The following is a 17,701-nucleotide window of genomic DNA, read 5'->3' on the forward strand; positions in this document are numbered from 1 at the left end:
TCAGTTTCTCATCCGAGCCAATGCAATTTTATCAGTTTTTACCTCCCATATAATACAGGTGGTTGTTAAAGGTAATATTAACAACTATGATACTTTTACGAATAATTCACGATTTAGTCCGTCAACAAAAGTATGCTGTCAATGTTTCGTGGAAAAGTGATTATTGCGAATGCTGTATTCACCAAAAAAAAATAAATAAATAACAGTATATTTCATTCCATTCTTAATGAAGAGCCTCAGCTATCTTTGGATTTGGTGTTACTATTCCAGAGAGCTTGAAAGAATACGTGGACATAAGGCACTTGTGACTACGGTTTACTTATTTATTTTTTCCTGCGGTGCCTGTAGTTATAACAATGAAATTAGTTATCAATATGGAAAGACTGGGGTGACAAAACCGGTTTCAATACCTACTATGGGTTTCACAGACAGTGCAAGTGCGCTTTTTGCAATTATTCTGTAACGAACACTCGTATCAGTACGAGATTTTGCTATAGTGTATTACACCCAGTGAGGAAATTTATAGGAGTATCATCAATCATTTATTGTAAATAATAAAGACTTTTGTACCTATACCAAGAGGCAAAACTCATTAGCCAAGCAAGAAAACAAACACCAGCTTAGAAAAGCTGCGCCTACCTACCATCCCCTTCACCTCCAACCCCTTCTTCTTCCTCCCCTCTCCTTTCTTCCCGCATCTGCCCTACGTCCTTCCTTCTCCTCTCTCTCTTTCTTGCTTTGATTTAAACCAATTTTGTATATCTATCTAATAATAATTGACATTGTTGTATAAATGTAACCCAGTTCCTATTTTATACACTGATTTCTCTCTCTCTCTCTCTCTCTCTCTCTCTCTCTCTCTCTCTCTCTCTCTCTCTCTCTCTCTCTCTACCTTTCTGTCAGTTTCTACAAATGTGGGGAGTGGTACAGAGGCTTAACCATTTTTTCCTTTTGCCTCCATGCTTCTTAAATTTAAAGTGTTTGCTAAATAGCAATATATATATATATATATATATATATATATATATATATATATATATATATATATATATATATATAAATCATAATATAATGTCTTTGAACAATATGCAATTGTACTACACCATTATATCATTGCTTATTTCGGTATTGGGTATGAGCGTAGATGATAGGCATTCATAGGAAATGAGAAAATTTTTATTTCACCTAATATCACATATATTCGGGGCCCCCTCCCCATGAAAACTTATAACGCTCTGTAAGGACTGAATTGAATTTGATTGAATATTTGTATCCATCGATAACGGGACTCGAATGTGGGCAGGATATAATCCTTCATATTTAATTTTCTTTGAAGGTTTTTTTTATTTTTTATTTTTATTTATTTTTATTTATTTTTTTTTTACTCTTCATCGCTTTCCAAGAGCAAGTCAACTTCATCGTCAGTGTCACTGTCAATATTAATAATGACAGGATCAATACTATCATGCATGTTATCTGTTGAACGATAACTGTCCTCAAAAGCTCGTGCTCGACGTACTGCCCCTGCCCATACATCGCCAGTGACAGAGAGCCTTGCTTCCTCCAATCTCGCCTGCAGGTCTGCTCGGGTGAAACGTTGGAGCGAGGAGCGCACGTATCGTTTCATGTGTCCACTCACCTGCTCGATTGCATTGAGCTCGGGGTGTGCGAGCGGCAGGCGGACGATTTCGTGACCCCATTCCCGAATGGTGTTCTCTACCTTGTACTCAGGCTCTGGCCTATTTTGACGGCATATGTAGAGGAGTTCAGGTCTTGTAGCATGCTGCGGGAAGGATATATTTCTGTGCTGTAACCATTCAATGAGGTCAGATTTCCTGGTAGCAGTGGTGGGACAACGACTCTCTTCAGTCATTATACTATGGTATGGAGCATTGTCCATCACTAATACCGAAGGCTCCTCTAGGAATGGCAGGAGCTGAGTTGTTAGCCACCGTAGGAACATTTCGCCATTCATTTCCCCGTGGTAGTCGCCGCTGGTATTTTTAGCAGGGAAGCAGAGGAAGGAGCCCTCAATGAGGCCATCGGCTGTACCACCTGCGACTACCACGTTTCGTGGTGGCACCTGACGGCTGTAATTGGCACTGGTATTTGGCTGTGTGGTATTCACCCATTCCATGTTATGACTCATTCTGGTTGTGAACCACGTTTCATCCAGGTACACTACCTCCCTGCCGTCTTCCCTGTGTCTTTGAAGGTCCCGCAGGGAACGTATCCTTTGGCACATGATGCCAATCGACTCCTTCCTGACATACATCTTGCGCTGAGTGGTCTTATACTCGATTCCCATTTTGTGGAGTAAGCGCCATAGCGAAATCTTTGAGGTACTTTCAAGGATGATACTTTCTTCCTTTAGGTTCTGTGCCAGGGATGCGAGAGTAAAAGCCTGCTTGGCAACAAACTTTGTATGGATGTGCCGACGTATGGCTCCTACAGAGAAACTGTCAAAGATAGACTGTGCTGGAGGCGTTGGTGGTGTGACGGGCCGTGGCCTATAGTCCTGCGATACACAATCGAATGCACCGTCCCCACTTTCATCCTCAAGGCTGCTGCAACACGGTGGTAGGGCCTATATGAAGGAAAGGATTTATATAGATATGTATCATATAAAATAAAATTTGAACTTCCATGACTTGAAAATACGTGCATCAGTATAATCAAGGCTTTAACTCTGATGAATGTCCTGTGGAAAGGGTCAATATTTATTGTAATTCATAGAATAACTGTAACAAGTTACCTATTCAAACGAATCTGAAGGCAATTGTCAGCTTTCTCTTTATTAAAAAAGTTGAAGAGTTGGGTGACAAACTTATTTCTGCAACCATACGGACAGTTATGTTCTGAGGTGGCCATCACTTCTTCAAGCTCACCCTCGTAATACCAGTAGATGGCTAATGCCCTGAGTAGAAATGAGGTTTGCGAAAAAGGTAAGCAAACGCAGGTACAACAGTCATTTTCCTATCAGTCATAGTGTCTATCACTCAAGTACTGCGAAACCCTTCAGATAGATCTCAATCTAATAATTATTTACATAACCACTATCATAGAGAGAGAGAGAGAGAGAGAGAGAGAGAGAGAGAGAGAGAGAGAGAGAGAGAAATGAGCAAATCAATGCATAAAGAAATCAGTCATCTGATAGGTAACAACCGATTGAATCGTTACATAGCTACAACAATATAAATTACAATTAGATAGATAGACAGATAGATAGATAGATAGATAGTTAGATAGATAGATAGCTTGCTTGATATTAAAAAAATCATACAAAATAAGTTGAAACTTAAGCTACCTTCTGAGAGAGAAAAAAAGAGAGAGAGAAAGAGAGAGCTTGAAGGGCGGGGAGGGCAGGTGAGGGAAGAAAGGAGAGGAAGGAGGGGTGGTGGTGGAGCTTTTGTATATGGTTATTCGTTTTTGTGACTGGCTGATTGAGACTTTGCCCTTTGGTATAGGGGCAGGTGTCTTTATAATTAACAATTAATGATTCATGATACTCCTATAAATTTCCTCACTGGGTGTAATACACTATAGCAAAATCTCGTACTGATACGAGTGTTCGTTACAGAATAATTGCAAAAAATCGCACTTGCACTGTCTGTGAAACCCATAGTAGGAGACATTAAAAGAAACCAAACGATGTCCTTTATGAATACGAAGATATTTTCTATCCCTTTTTAGTTTTCTGTAAAAGAAAACTAGTGTGACGGTTTTGTCTGTCTGTCTGCACTTTTACTGTCCGCCCTCAGATCTTTAAAACTACTGAGGCTCAAGGACTGCAGATCGGTATGTTGACCATCCACCCTCCAATCATCAAACATACCAAATTGTAGCCCTCTAGCCTCAGTAGTTTTTATTTGATATAAGGTTAAGTTTAGCCATGTTTCGTGCGTCTGGCAGCGCTTTCCGGAGGCGTGAGACTCACCATCACTCAACTGCATCGGGGGAGTAACTGAGCGTTGCGAGGTCGTTGCTAATAGTTCTATACAGCATTACTTGCTGTACAGAAAACTCGATTGCACAGAAGAAACTTCGGCACAATTTTACTTGTTTTTCTACTCAACGAGTTTCTGAGTAGAGTAAAATACCAAACAATTCAAAGGATTCCAGACACTCATCAGCCCCGTTCAGCTGATATTCTTAACTATTCTCCTGCGCCTATTCTGGAGAAATATTTATCGTTTGGAATTCCTTGCAAATCTAGCGCTAAATATGAATTAATCTGCTCCATTGGTCACTGTGGTAAGTTTTCCTAATCGTATCACTCGAAAATGAAAGTCTTTACATGCTGGCTATAATTATAATATTTCGGTTTTCTTTTGCAGTTCTTTAGTACAGTTATGAGAAGCTTGAAGTATTACAGTATATCAAGCCAGCCTTGTGCTGGCATGAGCTCTTGCTCTAATGCATCCCAATACAGACTAATATCGCGTTGTAGCTCCCAAGCAAAATAACCGTTGAAGAACTAAGTGTTCGTCAGCGCTGGTAAATCTATGAAAGAAATAAGTTCGATGTTTCTTTAATTTAGGGGTTTATTCTTCAAAAGAAAATAAGTTTTTTCATCCTCCTGTTAAAGAGTACTCGGTCCCATCCAATCATTTTTCTTCATATATATCTCCATAAGTTTCAGGTATATTTCCCCTTGGTAAGAGTATGAACAGCAAATGTCCTACTCTCAGGTCAATGCAAGCTCTGTTTCTTGCGTGCATTTTTAACACCGAACTTTTCCTTTCTTATTACCATACCTTTTTAATCCCCCAGCATTTCCATCATCTGTATCATTAATAATCCTACCCACCTCATAAGGCTTTAACGTTCCTGTCATTTCTCCAAACTCATTACCATTCGTCTCAGTGGCAAGCAGAGGCCATCATATCCTAATCAGTACGCCGTTCACAGATACCAGTAATGACCAATCAGTTTCCTTCATCAGTCTCCAAGTTTCACGGTTGTAATTGATAACTTGCAAATCGATGGTTATGGAGGTTATAGTCTGAGGTTTTCGAAATCTTATTGTTAAAACAATAAGCACTAGCAGTACACTTGCTGAGTTTTTCGTTGGAAATGGAAGATGTTTAAGTTCTATTATGAAATGTTCATGACAGCAATAATCAAGGAAAGCAGAAGGAAAATGGGTATTAAAAGTTTATGATAGATAAAACTAAGCAATTTTCGAACTAGCACGAGCCTGATTCTTTTCACACCTACCGGATGTTACGATTAAAACAGGTTTTCATTCACCTCAAAATCTTGGACACTTGATATTCAGTAAAAAAAAAAAAAAAAAAAAAAAAAACAGGATGGGGAAAAAGGACAATATGTCGACAAGAACAGTGAAAAATCTGACAACAAAAAATGGAAACCTTCGACGGAAACTACCAGCAAAACTGAAAAGTACGAAAATGTTTTTTGGTTGCTGGGTGTGGACTTAGTTAATCCAGCCTCCCACTAGAATAAAAATCCACTGGAGGAATCGGACCGAAACTAAAAGTAAACGACACCACCGTTCTGCAGATTATCCCTGCGCTGCGACATACATACATACATACATACATACATACATACATACATACATACATACATACATACATACATACATACGCACTGTATCCATGCAATATTTACACTATTTGCAATCTTGCATACATACATATATAAACTGTAAACATTCAATATTTACTCTATTAGCCATCTTGCATACATACATACATACACACTGTATCCATGCAATATTTACACTGTTTACAATCTTGCATACATACATACACACTGTAGCCATGCAATATTTACACTATTTGCAATCTTGCATACATACATACATACACTGTATACATTCAATATTTGCTCTAATTGCCATCTTGCATAAGTAAATACGTGTATGAATTATTATAATCACACATACATACTTCAATACATACATATTGTATGCTTGCAACATTTACACTATTTCTAATCTAGCATACATATATATACATGCAATATATATATGCAATTTTTACATTTTGAATTTTTCATGCTTGCAATACTTACACAATTTGCAATTGCAGTGTTGCATACACACATACATACATGCAATGTTACCACTATTTGCAGTCTTGCATACTGATCACATATATCCATGCACATACATCCACACATACAATTTTTACACTAGTTGCAATTTTGCATGTATGCGTTCATACACACATACACCCAGTATTTACTCAATCTGCAATCTTGCATACATACTGTATACATGCAACATTTACTCTATTTGTAATCTTGCATGTATACATAGATACATGCATACATACTTAGATTCAATCATTCGCAATATTTACACTATTTGCAATCTTGATGTTCTCAGATATGTTCTGGACATGCAAACGATTTGCTCGTTTCTGACGTTCTTTGTTATTTTTCTTATATATATATATATATATATATATATATATATATATATATATATATATATATATATATATATATATATATATATATATATATATATATATATATATATATATATATATATATATATATATATATATATATATATATATATATTTATATATATAATATATTTATATATATATGTTTATAATATATTTTATATATATATATATATTTATATATTATTATATATATATATATATATATATATATATATATATATATATATCAAATATTGATTTTTACGCTGTTATGCACAATTTTACCTAAAAGAGAAAGATTTACTTTGATGAGAAGCGAAAAAACAAACCCAGTGAAATATACTTCACTCGTGTTACGAAACAGAAGGGATATAATGAAGACTGAGGGCGTATTCGAATTCCACCTGAAAGGAGAAATAGAGAATGGAAACAGAAAGACATAAAAGAAATAAAAGAGGAGAGAGAGGTAAAGAGGTGGGTAATGAACAATTAATCTCCTGTGCTTTCGAATTTCATTTTTTACCACTGTTCCCCATTTTTTCTATTCAGATATATATATTTTATTTTAGATTCTAGATAGATTCGCATTTTCGTTTTAAAAGTGAGAGAGAGAGAGAGAGAGAGAGAGAGAGAGAGAGAGAGAGAGAGAGAGAGAGAGAATCTTGAAAATTCAGGGAGATTCATTATCCTTAGGATATTAGGACAATCGTTTATAAAAACGATCAAAAAAAGGAAGAAAATAGAATAAAAATCATTCATAAATCGACGATCAGAGAATTATAGACCATATGACTGTAATATTGATATATGCCTATATGAGATGAAAGCAAACATTAATGCCTCTTATTTCCTTTTTCCATTCTTCTCCGATAGCCTCGTATTGCCTACACTTTAGCTTCCTTTTCTGTAGCCTAATTGATCCCAAATTTTTCTGTTTCATACAAATATAATCTCATTGTTTTTTATTTTGCCCACAGATATGAAACTGAAGATCTTATGGTCACTGTTTCAGTGTTCTTTATAAATATCACTTTGCACAGATAATAAAAAAAAAAAGTGTTCTATGGCGATGTGCACAGAAAAAAAAAAGAACTTGCTTGAAAAATATTTATTACAGATCATTAAATTCGAAAACTAACACAAAGGGATACAAAGGCAAAGATTTATGCAAAACATTTCAAAAATCCCAGTCAAGTTTTCAACTAGGGATTATAAATCTTTTTTTCAGCAGCTACGAAGTCAGTGAATGGAGATACAAACAGCTGCAGAAACAAAAGCGGCTGTAAAAATAAACAAATAACTAAACAAATGCATAAACTCGGCAAAAAAGGGGGGAGGGGTGTGCCGGGTGGACTGGGAATGGAAATACAGAACATGGAGACAGGCCGGCGATTCCATATGACGCTAAGGCAAAAATAATTTATTTTTTCAACATGACCCCAGTATCCGAGCAAAACTCCTGAAATCTTTTAACCGATCTCTCTCTCTCTCTCTCTCTCTCTCTCTCTCTCTCTCTCTCTCTCTCTCTCTCTCTCTCTCTCTCTCTCTCAGTAACTGACCAAACGATAATATTTTGAAGGATGATTGTAAACAAAACAAATGTCAACCTAAATGCTGTTTTTGTAATGTGTTTGAAATCAGCAACCTGGAAACTTTTGAATAAAAAATACAAAAAGTAAATCAAACCAAACAAAAGGTGAATAACAGACACTTCAAATCACGTCACACAACACTTGGAAAATAACCTGAAATACCTGAGTCGCAACAAAGCCGGAAAATAGGACACGGCTTTGAAGTATAATCCCTGTCCCTTGTGTGGAAAATCTAATTCGCCAAGAGATCCAGAGGAGAAAATTAGGGCGGAGGGCGATGCGGAAATTCCATATTTTCATCACAACACATAAAACCAGGTCATTTCCGAACCTTCACGCCCTGAAAAGTGTTTTACAAAAAGTAGGATTGCGCTCTCAATGAACTACTGTTATTTTCTGCAAATTATCTGCAATAAATGTTATTGTGATACTTTTAACTGGAAGCTATACACAGGAAAGTATCTTAATATGATTTTAACAAACTTTGATCATGATGGATGTCAATGAATCCAGAAGGCTGATTGAATTCATACCACTTGACCCTCAATGGATTTAACCTCTCCCCAAGAGATGCTTCTCTTTCTGGTTCTTTCCAAGGTAAAGAGAGGAGAATCTTTCCACTTAAATACCCGAGTTTTCCATGAAAATGTTTACACTGGAAAACTCTGTTTACATGAAAATCTTTCCACTGAAATACTCAAATTTAGTCATAAAAAATATTTCCACTGAAATACTCGAGTTTTTTCATGGAAATCTTACCATTAAAACACGCCAAGTTTTTTCATGAAAATCTTCCCACTGATATAGTCAATTTTTTTTTTCATGAAAATCTTCCCACTGAAATACTCGAGTTTTTTCATGAAAATCTTCCCACTGAAATATTTGAGCTTTTTATGAAAATCTTTCCACTTAAATACTCGAGTTTTTTTTTCTCATGAAAATCTTCCCACTGATATATTCGAGTTTATTCATGAAAATCTTCCCACTGATATATTCGAGTTTATTCATGAAAATCTTCCCACTGATATACTCGAGTTTATTCATGAAAATCTTCCCACTGATATATTCGAGTTTATTCATGAAAATCTTCTCACCGAAGTACTCGAATTTTTTTTCATGAAAATCTTCCCACTGAAGTACTGGAAGTGTTTACACGAAATCCGATTTCTGGGAGCGTTTCCAAAGGACTCCATAAGGACCGCCATTCTCATATCTCGAAGTTGTCAACATTGAATAAGGTTATTTTCTCTTTACTTCTCTACGCCTTTACTTCTCTTCTTCTCTCCTTCCATCAGTGTGTTCTGTTATTCTTTTCATTTCGAAATATCCTAACCTTTTTAATGTCTCTCTTCCCATTTTTAATTTGTTTGTTGTACTTTGCATCCAGCTGATTTGTTCTATGAGCTCTGACAAATCCTACTTGGAATTTTGGATTGCCTTATCAATTTTTTCCCTTCACTGCTCAAAAATTCTTTCATGATGACATTCCTGATGCCATGAGATGTTCTTGTCAAAAATCATAATTGTTATCAGTTGTCTTTTGATCGTTTCTGTTCAAGATCAGCATTATGACTTCTTCTAGGTGATTTTTATGTAGGATATAAACTACACCAATAGCTAACAAATGTTCTTTGGATTTATATTCTTTCACCTGAGAACTATTTTTAATTTTCAAATTTAACATCCTTCACAATTACCACGTTATTTGCCTTAAGATTTAGTTGCTAGATATAAACTGAAAATAACAAATTTTTTTCTAAAGTTCAGGGTATGCCTTCTCTTGAGTGATCCCCTCATTTGTGTTGCATTATAAGGGTGTTTATTTCTGCTAAATCCTCTGCTTTATACTGCCCTTTCCTGCATTTTATTAGGAGTATATATGAGCCAGCATCAAGCATATACTAAGAGAGAGGGACAGGGAGAGAGAGTTTCCCATGTTTGCTGTACCTAGGAACCATAGTTGTCTCTTTTTCCAGCCTTCCGCTCATGCAAAAAAGGGTACCGTGAGCTGAATCATACAAAATCATGTCATCATATTGCGGCTATTAATATTAAACCCTTTGGCTATGGGCTTTCTATTTAAATTTCATGAAAGACTGGTCCTTTTAATGACCTCTGGTGCACGCGGAGGTTGTTGAGGGTGAGGAACTGGAGTCAAATAATTAAACCCTGAATTCTCCAAAAATAAATGTAAACATAATATAAATATGATGACCAACTTTTAACTATTCTTGAATACTGGTAATTAAACAGATTGTTCCTTAGTTCAACTCCTAGTCGTCTGCCACATAACTCTTCCCCTCGCACGCCTAAGCGACCTACTTATTTGCTACTTTCCTCCTTTGTACTAATAAGCGTGGATCACCCCTTGTATTTGAGAATACATATTTTATTTTAGTTTTAAATTTTCCATCACATTTTTTCGTATCTTTATTCATGTACTGTATTATTTGCATGATAATTATTATCATTTATATTATCAGGTAACTGAGTGTCTTTTTGATAAATATTAAACGTAGACCAAAGTGCGATTCCCGCCTAGCACGGCAATTTTAGGACTCGAGCACAGGTGCGCATCTTGAGCGACTTTTGTTATCCGCAAAAACGAGAGAGGATGTTGTTGTAAGCTGCCCAGACGAACTGCTATTTTGATAGCCATCCGGAATGTTTAAGATGCGTGTGCATCCTTATTGTGAGCCGGGGCAACGGTGACATTATGGCTATGTTGTTGTTGCCGGATTGCTGGGGTTCTACTGTAGGTTTGCGACAGTGGGGCCATTGAAGTGAGTACCATTCTTGATGTTCATCATGCCGTATTAAGTGGTGCTAGTGGTGATGTTTAGTAAGTTAGGCCAGAATATCGGTTCATCTACAATATTTTTCAAATTATTACTATTTATTGTTATTTCAGTAGATGAAACCTATTCACATGGAAACAAGCACACAGGGGCGACTGACTTGAAATTCAAGCTTCCAAAGAATGTTGGTTTCAACCTCCCACCGCAGACCCTACACTGCAGCAGTATCTGAGCCAATGAATTTTCATCGCCCTGGGGGAGACGCGAACCTGCACCATCCGTGGTATTCAACGACACTAACCACTATACTAGCAGACCAGCTAAGCATGTATTTCCTATTTGATTGCCATCGTGTATTTTCAGAAACTTGCAAAGTTGTGATATTCTTCTAAACTGAATGTTTAGTGCAAGCTACAGGTTAATTTAGGTCAGAGACCAGACTACCTGCAAATGTTGTTAGCCTAGCCGTAAGATGTTAATAAGTAGAGGTGCTGCTGTATGTGATTATGTACAAAATGTCCATTTACTTATCCTCAGTGAGGCCTTGGTTAACTCTGTTGCTATACTAGCAACTAATTTGCTTCTTATAGATTTTTTTGGAGTTGCAATTAATTTCTTTAAATTGTTGTCATTGCTAATGTACTCGGGTACAGGTTTACTTTTTATAGATGATTAAGCTTACACTTCAAATACCTTTTCTAATGTTATTATTTATTGTACTGCAGGTCGAAACTTTCATCCCAGTGCATTATCTGATTTTTTAGTTGTATGTAATATACCATATATATGTATAATATACATATATACATATATATGTATATGTATATGTACATGTATATATATACATATACATATATATGTATGTATGTATGTATGCATTGTCTTTTCAGTCTTGAAAATGAGACAGTTGTGTTCCAGAAACGTTGGTGATTTTAAATGTTCCAGTCTTCAAAAAGAGCATATGACCGTATTAACGACAGTGAGACCCAGTGGGGACCTATTGTTAGGACATCAGCACCGCCAATTGTAACATCTTAAAATCCGATTTAATGCCTAAGAATGGTGTCAGGTGCGATAAAAGTCTTGTATAAAATCATTTTAATGATCTTATCTAAAGGCAAATTAATATATAACGATTCTTTCCAAGCTGACCTTAAACAAGTTGAAATCCTTCTTTGAAACAAGTGGAATTATTTAGGCTGTAGTTATTTGATTTAAGAGGAGAAAGTAGTGGTACTAAGAACTTGGCTACTTTTCCATTTAGGGTATCGTACGAGGTCGAGAGAGTCCTGATAGGAAGACCATGCAAACACTATAAGATGCCCGTGTCACTTTTACTGTAGATTACATGTCAGCGTTGTATAGTATCTAATATGAGTCTGCTATTTTGCGTTTAGCATGGTGAATAATTACTTATTTTTCCCAAGACTTAATTTTAGCATCTTATGATGCTCAATCCTATCTACCATCTCACACTGAAGGCATACTTTTCAAACTCTAAATTTCTTTTCCTTGAATCCTATCCGAAGAGGCTGGAGATACGTTTATTCCATATCATTATTGAATGCTCTTCATGCTCTCGACAGAAAAGGCTCCGCAGAGGGTTAGTGCCGTCAGTGCACCTCATGCGGTGAACTGTGAGCATTACTTAAGGTTCTTTGCAGAGTCCCCTCGCCCCCTAGCTGCAACCCCTTTCACTACTTTAACTGTACCTCCTTTCATATTCTTTCTTCTATCTTACTTTGTATCCTCTCCTAACAATTGATCATAGTGCAGCTGCGAGGTTCTCCACCTGTTACACCTTTCAAACATTTTACTTCCATTTCGTTTTCAGCGCTAAATGACCTCATAGGTCCCAGCGATTGGGCTCTGGCCTAAGTTCTATATTCTATTCTATTCGACTGAAAAAGGACTATAATAATCTGTTCTCCCTACGATCACATACATCGTACCGGATGAATATTTGCTTCTGGTTCCCTGTGCAGATATATTCGCGATGCTTCCATAAAATGAGATTTCTGATTGCATTTTCCGAGAACATCGCAAGAAGCGCAGTTCTCGTATTTCGAAGTTATCGGTATTGAATGGTAAGGCTATGCTCTCTCTCTCTCTCTCTCTCTCTCTCTCTCTCTCTCTCTCTCTCTCTCTCTCTCTCTCTCTCTCTCTCTCTCTCCTGCCACCATCAATCTGTTCGGTTACTCTTTTCATTTCAGCGTCGCATAACCATTTTAGAGGTGGGTGAATCCTGCCTCCCCTTTTTAATCTATTTGTTTTGCTCTATAGATCCAGATTCGATACACCCAACGAGCACAGACAAATTCCGCAATGTATATCGGATTGTCTTTCACTTTATCCACCATTCGCTGTTCCCCACTTTTCTGATCCCTAAATCTTTCGTCATACCTTTCCATTTGCCATAGGTTTTCCAAATTAAGAATCTAAAGTATTTTTGTTTCATTCACTGTTCGCTTCCTACAGTTTAGAAAAATCACTGTAATCGTTTTCCCTCGTTAAATCTTTAAACTTATTTTTTTTGTGTGTGTTTCCGTTTATTCATGAGAATGTAGAATTCGATTTGTAAGTCGTTTAACACTGTTGATAGTTCGGACATTAGTTTTGGTTTATGACAGTTAATAAATAATGTGGAGACTGTTCTTCCACATTTGAGCATTTCCTCTGTTAGCAGAAATCCTCATTTTCGTTTGGGCGATATTCTTAAAGTTTGCTGAATTTTGATATTTTGTATACTAGTCTTCCCAGTATAGGCTATCCTTTTATATTTATTAATTTTTCAAATAGATTATGCAACTAGATGGAAAAGCGGCATGTTAGGTAAAAATGATTTAACAGTAAAAATATTTATTGTAGCATTATCGGTGGTGCCAAATCTCTTTGCACTGCAAAATGTTTGCAATATATGGCGAGTCCTCGCAGTAATTTAAGAGACGGAAAAAAATCTATAAGAGCTGTCTCGCTCGCTGATATAGTATTAAGCTTTTCATGATAGTGGATCTGACGGCACCTATTCAGGTGCTGCACGAAGTCCTTTTGGAGAGGCACACTGGCTATCCCAATATAATTATGTAGATTCCTCGAACTGGGCATCGGAACTGTCAGACCAGTTTTGTCTTCCTTAGATCATCGTGGCTGAGCGGTGCTGGATAAATCAGCGTAAGGTTACAAGACATTTTTCGTTTTTATATTATAAAAGACTTGAGGGCTGTGTTGACTGGTTTATAAGAGCCTATAGAGCTGGCCATTTCCCATTTGAATGTTTAACGTTTAACTCTTGAGGGGGAAGTCTTGTCATGAAATTACAAACTGCATCACTCAAACTTACAATATAACGTTTTATTTTATGGAAAAAGGTGGAGTACTTTGGCGTAGGTTCTAAAAACTGAATTCCCTTAATAATTCAAATATGTTCTGTTTTGGGCTGAGGAAAAAATATTTTTTCATAACCGTTTCGTGCGAGAGACCAGGAAAAATAGGAATCAGTTCTGAAATTCTTTTTATCAGAGATGTCTTACTCTTTCATTTTTTGTGGGGGTGGGGAGCTGTACCTTGGTTCGTCATTATAAATGAAGAGCCAAAATAACGAAAGGTAATTTTCAAGAGAGGTATATTAGCGTTCGTAAATTACACTGAACTGAATTCAGATTCAAATACAACACACAATAAAGGAGAGAATCTACATGGGGCACAAGGCTACTTTTAAAACCACGTTTTCCTTGTTGCCAATCAGCTTTTAACTTCAATCCTTTAAAACTTTTCCGCAAAAAAGATTCTGAATGATTTATTGCCTTATACCATGAAATAATGTTGTTGCAGAAATTAAGAGGTAAAACTATTTCAGTTAGCTAACAATTGCAAGGGAAGGTGTCAAACCATTCCGTCGTGCTGAATATGGAGTAATTGAATGGGAATCCAGTTTCCTCAGTTAACAAAGCTTAGCTCAGAACAGCGTTTCATTCCAGGTGCATAATAGAATATGAAACAGCAATCTGCGAATTTGGCTTCCCACGGTCGCCGAATCGTGTTAGCAGAATCCAGGAAGTCCTGGATTCCCATTAGCTAAGAGCTCTCGGATTCATTGTCGCGTAATGCTGTTAGTTGTGTCCACCTGGTTATGATGTATGGAATTTCGGCCGGGTGTGTTTTCTTTGGACTGACTATTCTCACGTTGGTTGCTCTCCCTTTATTTTGTTTATCTAACCTGATCATCTTGATTTCTAGTTTTCAGAGTTCACGCGATGTCAGATTAGTTTAACTTATGCACTGGATTCAGACTTCAGGATTCAGTTTTATAGTATTCGATGAATACCTCACAGTAGGATGAATTAATACCTTTTTCACTTCTTCAGGATCCTTCATCATGCTTTCGTTTGACCAGTATTCCTCTTGAAAAACAGTAATGACCAAACTACAAAATAACTCTAGATGAATCTTAGTAACTTTGATGGGCAATAACAGATTATCTAACAGCACTGTTAGAAACATACGAAGCATTTAATATCGCATTGTATTAAAAAAAACGCAGCATTTCAATTTCACTTTTCTATTCTCAAAACATGGAATCTTATGTAACTCCACTTGGAAAAGATTTCGACAAAACAATTAAATTATTATTTTAGAATAATATCTGACACTTTCTCAGCGAAACTAATTGGACTTTTCATTCTGCTGAAAGGCAATTTTCATTCTCTCGCAGAATAGTTCCATTTATAAAAGACATATTCAACTCCGTAAAAGATGCATAGCAGACTGGAGACCGACATTTTGTGGGTGTTATTTCTTCCCATTGAAAGTATCAGAGGTTCAATCAGCTTCTTTCCTAACGAAGGACCCAAGAAATGGAGGTGAGGTAAAGGTGAAATTAATGGATCTCGGGAAAAAGGAACTTCCTAACAAATAAATGAAAGAGATAAATCGACAAGAGATTTCGCTCTGGGTTCCTCTCTGGGGAAAAGTTTTGTGGTCAAGAGAAAATAGAAAACATGTTGGAAAAACAGAAACGTAATAAAAACAGAAAAACAGCGGCAGCTTTGAATCCCAAGAGTCTGTTTGATTTATTTTTCGTGAAGAGCTTCCTGCAGTATAGAAAACAAACAGAAGTGTCACTTTTAGACATGAAATTACATATGTAAAACGCTTAAGAATGCCTACCTCCTTGCTTTTCATGTTTTCTACCATGAATAAATTAAACAGAAAGTAAACACAAAGCAGTGTAAAATGTCATCTGTCGACCAACTAACCTTACTCATAGTGTCAGTGGAAATCGAAGAGGCCTTAATATCTATGATGAATAAACTTCATCTAATATGTGTATCAGCCGAAAAATGAAGAGCTTTAAATAGGCAAATAGGATACTGAAAGCATTAACTCCTCATTTATATTCACTACGGGCTGTTCCAGAGCAAGTGTTCGTACTCGCACAAGGCTGGCTCAGTCTACAACCTCTTACCTCTTGCCTTCTCAATCTCTTGTCCCTAGTTGCTGTACCCATGCTAACAACTTGGCCTACTATGGCAACGGTTTTTGTCTATGTTGATAATAATAGAGGAAAAGTTGATAACCTCAGGAGTGACGAAAGATGATCCTTTTTACTATTGCCTTGTTGATTATGAAACAAGAAAATATGAATCCACGTTCCTCTGTTAACCACGTTGGACAGAGAACGCATTTCATTCTGGGTATAGATGAAACCCCTACTTCATCGCATGACAGAATGTGAAACTGTAGTATACGAACTTGGCTTCCACGTCCGAGGAATCTTGCTAGCTGGATCCAGCAGGTCCTGGATTTCCATTAGCTAAAAGCTTTCGTTTTTATCGTCGCGTAATGTTATTAGTTACCTGTGTCCACCAGGTTATGACGTTTAGAGCTACGTCCGCTTTGTTTTCTTAGAACTGCTTTACGTTCGCTTCTCGGTTACCTTCGTCTTTTTTCATCTTGTTTGGTTTGTATTGCTTCCGTTTCTCAGAGTTAGGACCAAAGTCAGCTTCGCTCGGTAAAATTCTTGGAATTACTTTGTTCTATATAGCTGGATGAAATGACTAAAGTGGCGCGAATTTTGGTTTTATCATTCCTGAAACATTTCACTTTTTCTCCTGAGGTTTCTAGGTCAGCGGCATTTGCAACCTTGCACAGAATCCATAACTGGGGCAAATTTATAACTTTAACAAAATTTAATTAGAGGTACAATGTTACGGGTGCAAAAAATGAAATAGAATTAGCGAAAAAGAAAGGGAGACAATATTAAAGAGATTAGAAAAGAGGTAGAACCACTAAGCCTTTTATGCACCGCCAGCTAGCCGGACCCAAATGAGCCTAAATTTATGTAAGAATGAGAGTACCAAAGTTGTGAAACTTGATCAGCAAAACCAGTAACACGTGATTGAAAACAGTGGAACAGTTTAACTATCTACTTGTCAATCTAAAACAGCTGAAAAAATGAAAGATCAAAACTAATTCAGGGCTGATCATAATCAGTGAAACGTCAATAAGACCACGAGTTGTCTACATCCAAAGAAATCTTAAGACACTGTAATGTTGGTTCATAATTGTAAGTGAAATATTCTAGTGAGTCACTGGTATCTAAAATCAAATCATCTTTCAAAATTTGTGTAAAACTATTTTACAGTTGTTTACAGTAAGATTAAAAGATTTCTTGATCATTAAACACGAGTAAAATATCAGAACAACTGCTAATGAAGTGTCTGGACGTTTCAGTTCAGGAAGGTGACTTTTAGGTGGAATCAGGATAAAGAAGAAAATACTTAAGTGACTAGAAAAAGGGACATATCCAAAATTTTAATTACCAGATAGTATCAGGCAGTCAAATAATAACCCAACCTGAGAATTACTAAGGTAATTCCTGTTCCAG

General features: G+C 36.6%; 1 pseudogene; it reads right to left on the reverse strand.

The window, feature by feature from the left end:
- Positions 1-1,257: 1,257 nt before the first annotated feature.
- On the reverse strand, positions 1,258-15,192 carry LOC136851119 (uncharacterized; annotated as a pseudogene).
- Between the last annotated feature and the right edge of the window lie 2,509 nt (positions 15,193-17,701).

Source organism: Macrobrachium rosenbergii, chromosome 23 (assembly GCF_040412425.1).
Source record: "Macrobrachium rosenbergii isolate ZJJX-2024 chromosome 23, ASM4041242v1, whole genome shotgun sequence".
Taxonomy (NCBI): Eukaryota; Metazoa; Arthropoda; class Malacostraca; order Decapoda; family Palaemonidae; genus Macrobrachium; species Macrobrachium rosenbergii.